General features: G+C 42.3%; 1 protein-coding gene and 1 long non-coding RNA gene across 5 annotated transcripts in view; one reads left to right on the top strand and one right to left on the bottom strand.

Annotated features, from left to right (window-relative positions):
- SYNPO2 (synaptopodin 2) overlaps positions 1-13,515 on the top strand; it is a 203,343-nt gene that overhangs the window by 100,908 nt on the left and 88,920 nt on the right. The window lies entirely within an intron of this gene.
- Positions 3,553-13,515, bottom strand: part of LOC138442276 (uncharacterized) — a 257,527-nt gene continuing 247,564 nt past the window's right edge. For both annotated transcript variants that reach the window (XR_011257611.1, XR_011257613.1), the window contains 2 exons: positions 12,141-12,281; positions 3,553-5,508 (listed from right to left, as the gene is read on the bottom strand). This is a non-coding gene — a long non-coding RNA (uncharacterized lncRNA). The remainder of the gene's footprint in view (positions 5,509-12,140; positions 12,282-13,515) is intronic.

Raw genomic sequence — 13,515 nt, 5'->3', positions numbered from 1 at the left:
CTGTCTTCCAGTGTGGACACAGAGTGGCCTTCTATCTGGGCGACTTCTTGCAGTCTCTTCCACCCTGCAACCAGCATGGTTCTTCAGCTAGCTGAGTCACGGGAATAAGGCGGCAAGTGTACTGTTTACCTGCTGTCCGTCAGCACTTACCAAATATCCAATTGATGTAAACCAGTCTAAACTAAGGAATATTCTAAGAGCAAGTTCTGTAATTTTTTTTGTATAAAAAAATAAACATTGTGAAATTTTAGGGGGCGATAATGAATCACCCCCTTTTAATTTCTGAATCAATTAAGAGATAGACCAGAGTAAGATGGAGCTAGGAAAAAAAAAAAATCAGCTTTATTATTGGTAAAGTTGGCCTGAAGAACATGGTTTGAACCACATTGGACTTTCTACAGGTTCCCTTCATCTTGGAAGTATTTGCAAGTGCAAAGAAATCTGTTCTACCTAGAAGAGTTATAGGTGCTCTATATCTCCTTGCCAATAAATGAATGAATGAAGCAACCAATCAAAAAAGTTATTTCTGCTTTCCTCAGAGGAACTTCCATATAAATTCCAGAGTACATGGAATCTTTTAATTTGTTTTGCTCCTCAATGACTCTTTGCCTCTCTGGACTTGCTGGCTACTAGTACAGCACTCTCAGAGGAGGCAGAAAGCTGCAGTGGCTTCCAGACTGATCACCTCTCGTGCCAGTGAGAGGTCCTGTTAGCTCCTTTTCCGCTTCCTCCTCTGCTTTCATCTTCAAATGCAGCATGTTGTTTTCTCGTGGGAAGGTAGATACATTTGATTTGTGAGATCTGCTCAGTGCCTCAGGCCAGCTGTTTTGGCTCAAGTAGGATTAATTTAAACACCAGCTCTGGTTTAATAGCTTATTATTAATCAATCAACAGATATTTATTGTGTGCCTTTTAAGCAAAGCAAAGGAAAATGCAAAACAAATCCATGACTCTTAAGAACTGGGAGCCACACCCTGCTGATGGTTATGTTATGCCAGTGTTTCAAGACAGCAGAGGACTGAAATGCCTAACTTGCATAGTCTACCTTTCTTTTAGGCTTTCAGATTATCAATTTTAGTCACAATAAATGTAGCCTGGAAAATGTGACTTTGACCTGAGGCTAATAGTACTTCCTTTTAGGGAACTAACATGTTTTAAGTTAGGCTAATATAGCATTTCCTTTAGGAAATTAAGATTTATTAGATTAAAGTTAATTCGCCTCTGGTGATGGGCCTCCTGACTCACCCGTGCACAGACAAGAAAGCTGGCAACAAGAGCAGGAGCCCGGCTGACCCTGCTGGGGGAAAGTTTGCTTACTTCCTAGATCCTGAAGCACAAGTGAGCCACTGTCCATGAGAGTAGCCATTCAAACCAGTAAGAGAAAGGATTGGCTATCGCTAGCTTTACAATCCTCTGACCTTACTCCTTGGGGAAATGATGGCTCTATTCACTGACCTCACTCCTTGGAGAAACGATGGCGTGTGGCTTTCAGGCTCTTAACCAATCAGGTTAGCTCCCTCTATGACAGGAGACATCTAGAAGTGTCATATGGTCCCACATGAGGGGGGAATGAAATTTCCCTCTTTTAAGAATGAAAAGGGGAATGAAGGTCTCCCCAGTACCAAATTACTCTACAGGGGTAGACTTCACAGGGCAGTTCCAGTGACCATCACAGTGTTGTGCAGATTGCCCTGAACACAACTGCACATTTATATGTAGAACACTGCTTAATTTCTTAAGAAATTCTGATATAAGAATGATCTTAACTCTCATTAGAACAATGAAGCTAGGACAGTAGTTACCATTCATACAGAAAGAGATCAGAGCCTACAAAATCTGATCTCCTTATGTTTCCCATTTGGGAAAATAAAACCTTTTATTTATTTTTTTCTTCCCCCACCCCAGCCTCAAAATGTGGGAGCTAATTTGAAATAACCCATAAGGAAGCCTAGCGAATCTGTCCCTTGTGTTTGATTCCAGTTTCTTTCCATCACCGTAGCATTCCTCTCCTGGGGTTGTTGTCAGGCTTAAAGAGGTATCATGCTTGAAAACGTTTCACCCGTAACCAAACGTTTTAAGTTGCATATCTCTGGCTTTGTGTCCTGGCTCTCCCATGTGCTGGCTCTGGCCTTGGCAAAGCCGCTGTGGCCTCTCTGAGGCTGAGTTTGTCTCCGTCTTGGAGTGAGTGCTTATCAATCTCAGTGCCTCCCCTGCAACCATTAGAAAAAAAGTAGACGTCATAAAATCAGAGATACATATTTTGTAGGCTGGGTCATCCCCGCCAGCCTCCTGCCTCGTCTCCACATCCACACCATTATTTTTTGCAGGCAGCAGATGTAGCAGAAAATATTTGAACTTTTGAGTGAAACAGTCATGGGTCTGAATTTCTGTTCTGCTGTTCATGAGTTGTGTGACCGTGGGTAAGTCATCCAGAAGATCACATCTGTTTTACTGTGCTAAAAGATGTTATCATAGTGAGAAGAGAGACCTATATTCAGACTCATGTCTGAAAGAAGAGAATTAGAGTACCACCATCAGACTTTTTCCCCCTTTTTAGAAAGTAGTTTATACATTAGAGAAGTTTCATGTCTTCGATGAGTCATTCACTTGTAAGGCATACCTGTGCAGTATGTCCCTGCGCACGCACACACCGCACTCACATAGAGGTCAGCTTCCTTCCGGGTTTCTTTGGAAAAGCCACAGCACGGTGCCAGTGATAACTGGCAATTTCTCTTACTGTGATGAGTGAAGAAGGGTTAATCCTTATGCCTGTCAGCTTTGGCCAACCACCAAAAAAATTTCCCTTCGTCAAACTGTAAATATGTGTCCTGCCAAGTACTTTCCACTTAATTTTTTAAGCGTCGTGTTTGTCATTGGAAACTTTATGCACGTACGCTGAGTTATTTACTGAACTCAGAGTATTATTGGACAAATGCCCGTTCATATCCAAGAAACTCCCGCTCATGAAAGAACCCACCTTAAATAACCACATTTTCCCCTTCCTTCCTTCATTTTATCTTTTTTAAACAAAGTTATTAATTTTAATTAGGATCAGAACTAAAAGAAACCTAGTTTCATCCTGAAGTTACATAAAAGTTGTATTGATTACACCCATCACTGGTCTCTACACTTATAAGCTAAAAGAACCATACTGAAATAAGCAATCTGCCATCACTCAGACAAAATATAAATTCTGTATTGATCTGTTTTCACAGAAAGGGAAGGCAGGTGTTAAGGTTCCCATTTTGCAGCTGAGGACACTGACTTAGACACGGTCAGCCACTGGCTTATCGTGGTCACCCATCTACACTATGGAAAGGAAAACTGAGAATTTGAATTAAAGTCCAACTCAATAATTATCATATTTGATCTAAGAAGAGAGGCATTTTGCAGCACTTCCAGTGTTTTAGCACCCAAGGGGGATGATAGCAGCAGCCCTTGGGCCGATTTTCTCGGTGGGATGGGAGAGGCTCACACGGGTGCTGAATCATCAGCGTTCTCAAGCACGAGATTCCATACTTAGGCACCGAGGTGGACTTTTTAAGAGCCAAGTTGTATAACAGATTCTTTTATTATGAATATTCAGTCCATCCATAACTCCCTTCCCCATCCTTGGCCCCTGGCCCAGCAAACACCCAGCCCCAGAATATTGTGTCAAACAGTGGACCAACCACTTGCCAGATTAGGACTGAATTCCCCTATAGCTCCCTCAACCATAGGCATGAGTTCACTCCCACACCCATCCCAGACAGATCGTTCAACTCTGATCCTCTCATTCGCCTTCTAGCCTCACTTCAACAATTCAGCTGATTTTAAAACATGCCTCTGCTTGAATACTTACTAACAACATACTCAAATATAATCAGTGCTATTACTGAAACATCTTGGAAAGAGAGCTGAGATTTTAGGGTTCTCTTCCCACTCTATTGATTCCCCTTCCTAGATTTCTTTGCTTCCACCAATGACACCACCATACTTACAAGTTTGCAGTCATTATTGATTTCTGCTTCTCTAAAAATCAGGTCTGTCACTGAGTCTACAGTTTTTGCTTCATATGGTATTTCTTATCACCTTCCTTTGGGTTATTATAAAGTTCAGTCCAGGCTCTCATCACTTCAAATGTGCACAACTTTAATGGTTTCTCAGTTTCTCTCTCTTCAGTCTTTTCCTCTCCAGTCCATCCTGCATGAGTAATAACTTCTCATCACTGTTGGGTTATATGCAAGTGCCTCATCCCAAATTTAAAATTGTCTTTAATGTGATTTCACCTCACTGTTGTTTAGTTGCTAACTTGTGTTCGACTCTTTGCAACCCCATGAACTGCAGCACGCCTGAGTTTACTCAAACTCATGACCATTGAGTCTGTGATGCCATCCAGCCGTCTCATCCTCTGTTGCTCCTTTCTTCTCTTGTCCTCGATGTTTCCCAGCATCAGGGTCTTTTCCAATGAGTCAGTTCTTCGCATCAGGTAGCCAAAGTATTGGAGCTTCAGCTTCAACATCCATCCTTCTGATGAATATTTAGAGTTGATTTCCTTTAGTATTGACTGGTTTGATCTTCTTGATGTCCAAGGACTCTCAAGAGTCTTCTCCAGCACCAAAGTTCAGAAGCATCAATTCTTTGGTGCTTTTGATCCAACTCTCATATCCATACATGACTACTGGAAAAACCATAACTTTGACTATATGGACCTTTGCTGGCAAAGTGATGTCTCTGCTTTTGAATACATTGTCTAGGTTTGTCATAGCTTTTCTTCTAAGAAACAAGCATCTTTTAATTTCATGGTTGCAGTCACCATCCTCATTGATTTTGGAGCCCAAGAAAATGAAATCTGACACTGTTTCCACATTTTCCCCATCTGTTTGCCGTGAAGTGATGGGACCAGATGCCATGGTCTTAGTTTTTTGAATGTTGAGTTTTAAGCCAGCTTTTTTACTTTCCTCTTTCACCTTCATCAAGAGGCTCTTTAGTTCCTCTTCACTTTCTGCCATTAGAGTGGTTATCATCTGCATATCTGAGGTTGTTTATATTTCTCCCAGCAATCTTGATTCCAGTTTGTGCTTTCATCCAGCCGGTGTTTCACAGGATGTACTCTGCATATAAGTTAAATAAGTAGGGTTACTATATACAGGCTTGACGTACTTGTCTTCCAATTTTAAAACAGTCTGTTTTTCCATGTCTGGTTCTAACTGTTGCTTCTTGTCCTGCATACAGGTTTCTCAGGAGGCAGGTGATGTGATTTGGTATTCATGTCTCTTTAAGAACATTCCACAGTTTGTTGTGATCCACACAGTCAAAGGCTTTCGTACTGTCAATGAAGCAGAAGTAGACTTTTTTTTTTTTTAATTCCCTTACTTCTTCTATGATCCAATGGATGTTGGCAATCTGATCTCTGGTTCCTCTGCCTTTTCTAAATCCTGTTTGTACATCTGGAAGTTCTTGGTTCATCTACTGCTAAAGCTTGAAGGATTTTGAGCATCATCTTGCTGGCATGTGAAATGAGTGCACCTGTAAGGTAATTTGAACATTCACATCACTAATTCACCTTTATTTTCAACGACCTGTCAAACACACCCTCCCACCCTTGTGAGGTCAAGCTCTGCACCTCTCAAGAATACACTATGCTTTTTCCTACCACTGTTCTACCATACTTAACATTGTGAGTCACGCATAGCCCAGCTACTTGGTTAAAGGACTGCACATGGATGGCTAAATAATTTGGGAGACAGATTCCCTAATCTGTCTGGTACTAGCACTAGATTGAAGCTGAAGCTCCAGTACTCTGAGCACCTAATGTGAAGAGCTGAATAATTGGAAAAGACCCTGATATTGGGAAAGATTGAAGGCAAAAGAAGAAGAGGGAAGCAGAGGATGAGATGGTTGAATGGTGTCACCGAGTCAATGGACATGAATTTGAGCAAACTATGGAAGATAGTGAAGGGCAGAGAGAAGCCTGGCGTGCTGCAGTCCATGGAGTCACAAAGAGTCGGACATGACTCAGCAACTGAATAAGTACTGAAGGAAAGAAAGTGTAACATTGGAGTTTGGGACAGATATGAGAACAGAAAACAGGGGGTAGTCTGGAGCAAGCAGTTCCTTTCAGAAAGAGCCAGACTTCAACGGTGGGGATGGACGAGTATATGGATGACAGACAAATATGCAGAATCCAAGACAACCATTCTGAGACACCTAGTTATACAGACAGTTCCAGGGATAGCTATTAACTGGTAGTAGGGTCCAAACATTCAAGTGAAACAAGATTTCCATCCTGGGAAAAGGAGGATGTATGAAAAGGGCAAGAAGAGACTCCCATTGCAGAAGAGCTGGTAAGTCACAAAGAGTGAGACCAGCAGGAATATACTTACAGGATTGTTTCTGTAGAACAAGGCAGAAGCTTGTCAAAACTGAGTCACCCAATGAAAGCCTACCAGCAAGAAAGCCAGTCTTGTGCCTCTGACACCCAAGGCTAGGAGTATGTGTTTCAGAGCCTGAGAGGCAATCTGCCACAGTAAACGATTCTGGACTTGAATTTTCTTCTCCTGCCACCAGATTTATGATTTGGCACAAGTTGCTTAGCTTAACTTTTGTGAGCCTTGATTTCTTTATATATTTGTGTGTTAGTTGCAAATGGGTTGCCATTTGCTTCTCCAGGAGATCTTCTCGACCCAGGGATCAAGCTCAGGTTTCCTGCATTGCAGGCAGATTTTTTATCATCTGAGCTACCAGGGAACTGGGGAAAATAATATTTTACAGATTTGGTATGATGATTAAATAAAGTGCCTGCTGTGGCACCTATCACTTAATAATAGGCCTGCTGCCCTGTCAGAGCTGCTGAAACCACGCATGCCCACACAAAGGACTGACCTACTGGCTGAGGTGGGGCTAAGCCTGTAGGTGGGACCTAGCCAATCCAGACAGAGGATGGAGAAGAAAGAGCCCAGAAGCAAGAAGTCAGGCAAGGCCAGATGCTGGGATGTTTCCCTTCCCCATTCTTCTCTCATTTCTACCAATCCTGAGCATGACTCATTCTCAACACAAGCCTGCATTTTCTGAGAAGCCAACTCTGTACTAAGGATGCCTTTGTTCTTTTAGTCCCTTTTGAACAGGCTTCTTGCTGTACAGTACTTGACCCTGTGTAGTGCTACAGTCCCAGTTTTGACATTTCAATTAATCCCTAAGGTTCATGGTATTGCTGTTTGCAACCTTGCAACGACTTCCATTCAGGAGTTCTGCAAAGCTGGTTTGAGGTAGTGGGTCACTAGCCAAGTGAGTGAGCCCAGGAATCCAGCCCCATTGTTGTCCAGCCTACCTCTGATGATGTCAAGTTGTTGCTGCATGAATATTTCATGGCAGTGATATGCTGTTGTGGAATTTGAGGATTGGGAATTTTCTAAATTCTCCAGATGAATTCCTGAATAACATCAGGGGCCTACAATATGATGATTTATTGATTTTTAGATTCCTCTTATTCTTTAGTCAGAGTTAGTCAACTAAATTTCAAGCCTTTTAATGAATGAGCTGAGTTTCTTTTATCTCAGTTCCCTGAAAATTTAGCCCAAAGTTGCCTTCAGAACAAGTATTCAACCTGCAATTGTTGAATTAATTCAATGACTGCATCTTGTTACCATTTTAATTTTTGTAATTATAGACAGTCATTTACTCTAGTTGTCTAGTTACACCTGACATAAAATGTGGCATTTTCCCTAGCATGGTAAACAGGGAAGTAAAATACAAAAGAATTGGGTGTAATACTCTTTTTTTTTTAAATAAAATATTTGTAAGGAAATTTACATTATCTTGTTCTGTTTACAGACTGTGTCTGTCTTCCAATAGATTTTCCGCTTGTTCTAATGACTTGCTGAAATGGAAAAATACTCAACCTCCTTTACAAAGTAATGATTATGAGTACCCAACCACATCTCCCTGCTTCCAGATTATGTTTTTTCACTTTAATTTTAAAAGAATGTTCCTTTACTTTGGAAAATGATGGCAGGACTTTATGGCTAATTACAGGTACAGACATATCACACTAATTACTCCAGACATGACACCACACACACACATTTAGCCCATCCGCTGAAAGGTGGCTCTAATGTTTTCATGTGTAGGACTCTAACTTTTTTCATTTTGTCCAACTTATTGTTCCACCCTGTGCAGTGACTTTGAATTGAACTCCATTTTTTTCCAGTGCTACTTCCCACCACGCACACATTCACACAACACTTCCAGTGCCATCACTCTAAGTCAGACTTCCTCCATTTGATACCTGGGCTAGCCTGATAGTCTTCCAGAGGCTATTTTGGATCGGCCACTTTCCCTTTTAAATATTCTGTGCATTGTTTCTGTGCTTGCAGCCATAAAACCCCTCCCTCCCCTCAGCAGAAATGAAAGTGCCTCTCCAGTATAATTCCAGCATCCTGTCAAGACTTGTCTGCTGCTCCTCATCCCCCGACCCCCTCGTCCCCTGCGGCAACAGCCTTCTGCCAGGCTCGCTGTCCGCTCAGCGCTGGCTGTGCTTTCCCACCTCCGTAGCTTTGTTCCTGCCACTCCCGCCTGCCGCAGTCTCTCTTCCCACCTCTACCTAAATTTTATGTACACCTAAGGCCTGGGCCAAAAGTTTGCTCCATAAACCCTTTCCTGAAAAAATTACCTAAAATCCCACCCTTAACTCTATATCAGAAGCACATATTACGACATGTGTGTCTAGTAGTCAACCATCCACTTTCTTATTTTGTGGTTGTTTACACACATCACTTTTCACTAGATTGTATGCACTTTGTGGGCAAGGACTGTGTCTGGCCCCTCTTTGCACCCCCATATTGTTTACTTCAGTGCTTTTCCTATAATACGTGCTCTGTAAATATTTGTTCACTGGGTGAGCATTCACCATCTATACGATATTTTCAGCACAATAATGGGATACATCAATAGAGAAATCTATTGAGGGGCATACAGATCAGGCCTCAAAAGTTCATGTAACTATGAACTACAGTTTGAGCAATTTCATAAATTATAATCTCATAATAAAATGACAGATGCCGATATGAAAACTTTACAAAGTGGAAAAGAAAATTTTTCTGCATTTACTTGGCATACTTGAACTAGAACAGTGGCTATTTCATGATGCTGAGTCCCTTGGTCGGGTACATAATCTGTATCACATGTTATCAAGAGAGGGGATTGAAGCCCAACTATTATTCATCCATACTTGTATGATCTCAACTTAAACACTACAGAGGGAAAACCTTTCAGTGGTTGAGAAATAAAACTATCCACATTGTATGTTCTATTCTGTTTTTAAGTGACCTTAAAGGGAAAGCTTCCTGGATGAAAACAAATCTTATTAATTTTATTAATGATGGCTCCTACTAGGAATGAGACACATTTACAGTGTATTAAAACCTTCCGTTTCTGGAAAGTTTTAATTCTTTTTAGGGTATTTTTCTTTGGGGGCCCATTCAGACCTTATATCTTCCTGAGAAAAAAGTTGCAATTAGATCTTATATATAATATATATGACATGTATTTATATATATTAGTATATCATTTTCCTTAAAAAGTTGTTATTCTGCCTATGCTCCCTAGTATTTTTTTCCAGAGCATTCCTTAGCTGTGATCTTCCATTTTCTGGCTGATTTTCCTGATAGAGTGTAATCACACTTATTAACATGCCTACACTCCTAGACTGGTGTTTGCTTGGTGAGCTCTGCCCAGTTCCTTCCCTGGCCTCTGTCCCCCAGGAGCTGTGGGATCGCAGTGATTCACACCTCTTCCTCTTCTCCCCTCTTCCAGCACACACACTTGGTGTCATCCCAGAATGCCAGAATCAGATGAGACTCATTTTATAGGGAAGCATTTGGACTGAGAGCCATATATGATTTCACTTAAGAAGAAAAAGAGCGTCACCAGTGAGTGTCACCATCACCGCTCAGAGTACCTGTCCTCACCACAGAATAATGTAGCTGGAAAGGAAAGAGGCATAGACCATCTGATCCAGTGGTTTTCAAATTTAGATTTATGAACTGAATCCAAGTGGGCTTGCTATTGCCTAAAGAAGGAGGGGAAAAGGACTCTGCATCCTGGCAGTACCTGTGGGCACACCCACGTAGCAGTCTTTAAACCGCTGACCTGAGCTAATGTCACCGTTTGCAGATGAGGAACCTGAGCCCAGAAGGTTTAAATGAGTCTCTCATGGTCCCATAACTGGTGTGCAGAGATGATTCTAGATCCCAAGTTATGAAGCTCAGCATTCTTTCCCATAGCACCAGATAACGGATGAATTAAAAGCTCGTTTCTACTCACTTGGACCAGCCCAGTTCATCTCTGTGCCCAGCCAAAGAGCAGTGTATGAGAACTAGTGTTTTCCCACTCAAAAAACATCCATTATTGAAGGATTTTCACGATTAACAGAAATCACCGCCAAATACCAGAAAGAGTGTGGCGAACCACGAGAGACAGCACCGCGTGCATTTTTAGCTGTCCCCCCTGTTCCAGGAGGGACTCTCTAGCTGAGTGGCCAAATACCCCACAGCCGACCAGAGCAGCCCAGAACAGTCCAATGCATCCTGAGTGGGCTGTTCATCCCTTTGAGGGTGGTCTCTTCCTTTTTCCACCAGCAACGTGGGAAGCTAACTATAGGCATTAGAGGGCCTTGATGGTGGCCAATTAGAGCAGAGTCCCCACAGGGCTACCATTATAGGCCCTCCACAGCAATACCCTCCTCCACAAGCCATCCTGTGATTAATGTAATCACCCTAATTGTTGGCCTCCTTTTTGAGTCTTGGCCACATGGGGAAAAGTTGAATGTTTTCCCTGAATGCATTCTTTCCAAACAACTGCGTGTCCTTAGTTGTGGAACATGATGTCATGAGTTCTGATGAGGGGGTTGCCCTTGAGAAGCTGAAGATTGTCCCCAAAGGCCTAATGGAGCCAGTTCAACCCATATCCCACAGCTACATCCCTGTGGCCACACATGTGCAGACAGTTAGTCTAAAATTAATACAACAAGCTTGTGGCTCTTTTGCTCTATGATGAACAAAACAAGCTTGTGGCTCTTGCTGTTGTACTTTTTACTGTATACCTTTTGAGAGAACATTGGGAAATAAAATCTTCCTTTTCCCTCATACTCTTCAGACTTGGCATACGATAATTTTTGTTGTTTTTCTGGTCAGAAGTTACTGTTATGTCAGACAAGTCTTGTTAGAAACTCGGTTTCCATCCAGAAAAAAAATAGTTGTTTGTTCTCAAGCCAGACCACTTGAGGGCAGTATAGCCTTAGAAGTGTGCTTTGACCAACTAATAGGCTACCTAAGAAGGAACCGGACAATGTGGGTTTTACACATACACTGCTCTATTGGAATTCAGGAAATAATCTGTAAACAATAAGAAACACTCCCTGGGAGTCATATCAAATTTTAAAATGAAGGAATAAATGTCTAACTTTAAATGTACTTACATAATTTTCTTATATAATTGCTTGAGGCAGGCACAATATAAGCCACTCATATGAGGGAGATTTAAAATTGGAATGTTATTACAAAAATAAAGAAGAAAGGACTAGGACAGCATAAAAACAAAACAAGCTAAACTAAAATATATTAACCTGGGAACAAAATCAGGGAATGGTGAAGGTGTAGTAGCTCAGTCGTGTCTGACTCTTTGCGACCCCGTGGACTACATGTAGCCCTACCCAGCTTCTCCATCCATGGGATTCTCCAGGCAAGAATACTGGAGTGGGTTACCATTTCCTTCTCCAGGGGATCTTCCTGACCCAGGGATCGAACCTGGGTCTACTCGCATTGAGGGCAGCCGCTTTAACCTCTAAGCCACCAGGGAAGCCCCTTGGAGGACACAGTTTTTCACAACTAATATGTCTTTATTATAACCATTTTTAACCTGAGCAGAAATGCTGCTTCTCTGCCTTTCTTTGGTATTCTGGGAGTAAATCCAGGATGGGCAAGTGAAGATAAAGGAAGGAGGCTTACAAGGAAAGGGAGGAGAAGGAGGAAGGCATTGTATTCTGTCCTTGGAGAATCACCGATTATGAATTCTGGGGAAGTGTCTGCTCTGACCCAAATCACAGGGAGTCATACTGACTCCACTCATCTCCCGCATCTCCCCCGTAAATTGTTTGTGCGTACCTTTTGGTGGTTTTCACAGGATGTTAATAGACAAGCTGAGTTGCTGTTTGCGTTCTCTTTCCAATATCAGAGCCCCATGGTTGTCTCCCAAAGCCCATCTGGAAGGAATGCTGTGTCCCTTGCTCCGCTCTTCTTTATGGGCTACAGAAAGAACATGATAGTTCTTGAATACATTTCCAAGATTATTCAGAGACCAGATGTACTTTCAGCACAACTCTTTTGAGACTGATGGTGAGGGAGCAAACCTCCAAAAGCCTCCCTCAAGCATGGGGGCTAAGCTCAACTTCTTTCTTGAGAGGGCTGAGGTGATAAGGTGTCAACTCCTCGGTTTTTCTCCCTCCATTTCAGTTTTTCCCCTTTGATCTCTTACAGCCATCTTGCTCCATTAAATATTTTTCCTTTTCTTGTCCCTCCCTTTTCTCGTCAACATTTTCCACTGCACTTGCAGGGGAAAAAAAAAAGTCCTTTCTCTGCCTTATTCCCTTTCCCCAGGTCCTTTCCTCTCTCCCTCCGTCCATAGTAGATTTCTTGAGAGAAAGGTCTTCACAAGGCCCTGCACCTTTGCCTCCCTTCACTGTCTCCCTTGCATGACTCGCCCTCACCACTCGTCAGCAGGTATCCTTTAAAGCTCATCAGTAATCTGCTCATCACCAGGTTGTCCACAGATTTCCTTTCAGCACTTCTCCTTACTGTATCACGTCTCTGTTCCCGCAGTGAGGTATTAGCCAGAACTCCATGCCTCTCCCTTTGAAACTCTTTCTCCCCCAGGACGCAGTAACGCAGGTCCTGCTCCGTCTCCACTGAGCCGGCTTCCTCTTCTCTCCCCTTACGTGTGGAAGTGTTTTAGTCCTCCGTACCCCTTTTATCTTCCTCCCTCAAGCTCATCTGATCCCACAGCTTTAACTACCAGCTCTTGGCCCTTGACTTCCTGGTATATATTTCTCTTGCAGGCTACGTGGCTCACGGGCTAATGGAATATTTGTCATTTCACAAGCAAAAATTTCCAAAACAGGGCTCATCTTTCCCGCACAGCTTCCCCATCTCCTTGTCACAAAATAGCTTCCCCTCCTTACCATTCCTCAAGTCTCAAGACAAAATTTCAGTCATCTTCGACTCCTACCATGCCATTTCTAAACAGATTGGAGGGAGGAAAGGATGATGAAATGTCTTTTTAGAGTCTCTTATATTCAGAGTAACTACTCTACTTAATGCCTCATTTCATCACCTGGACTTCTGCAGTGATTGCCAACCTAGTGTCTCTGTCATTAATCTTTCTCTTCTCCATTACAATCAAACCAGTATTGGGACATTATCTATTTTACCAAACAGTTGTCTCCGTACAAAAGAAATAGGTTGCATTAGTTGCTTCCAGAAT

The sequence above is a fragment of the Ovis canadensis genome, chromosome 6, assembly GCF_042477335.2.
Source record: "Ovis canadensis isolate MfBH-ARS-UI-01 breed Bighorn chromosome 6, ARS-UI_OviCan_v2, whole genome shotgun sequence".
NCBI lineage: Eukaryota > Metazoa > Chordata > Mammalia > Artiodactyla > Bovidae > Ovis > Ovis canadensis.
This window is presented reverse-complemented; position numbering and strand designations above follow the sequence as displayed.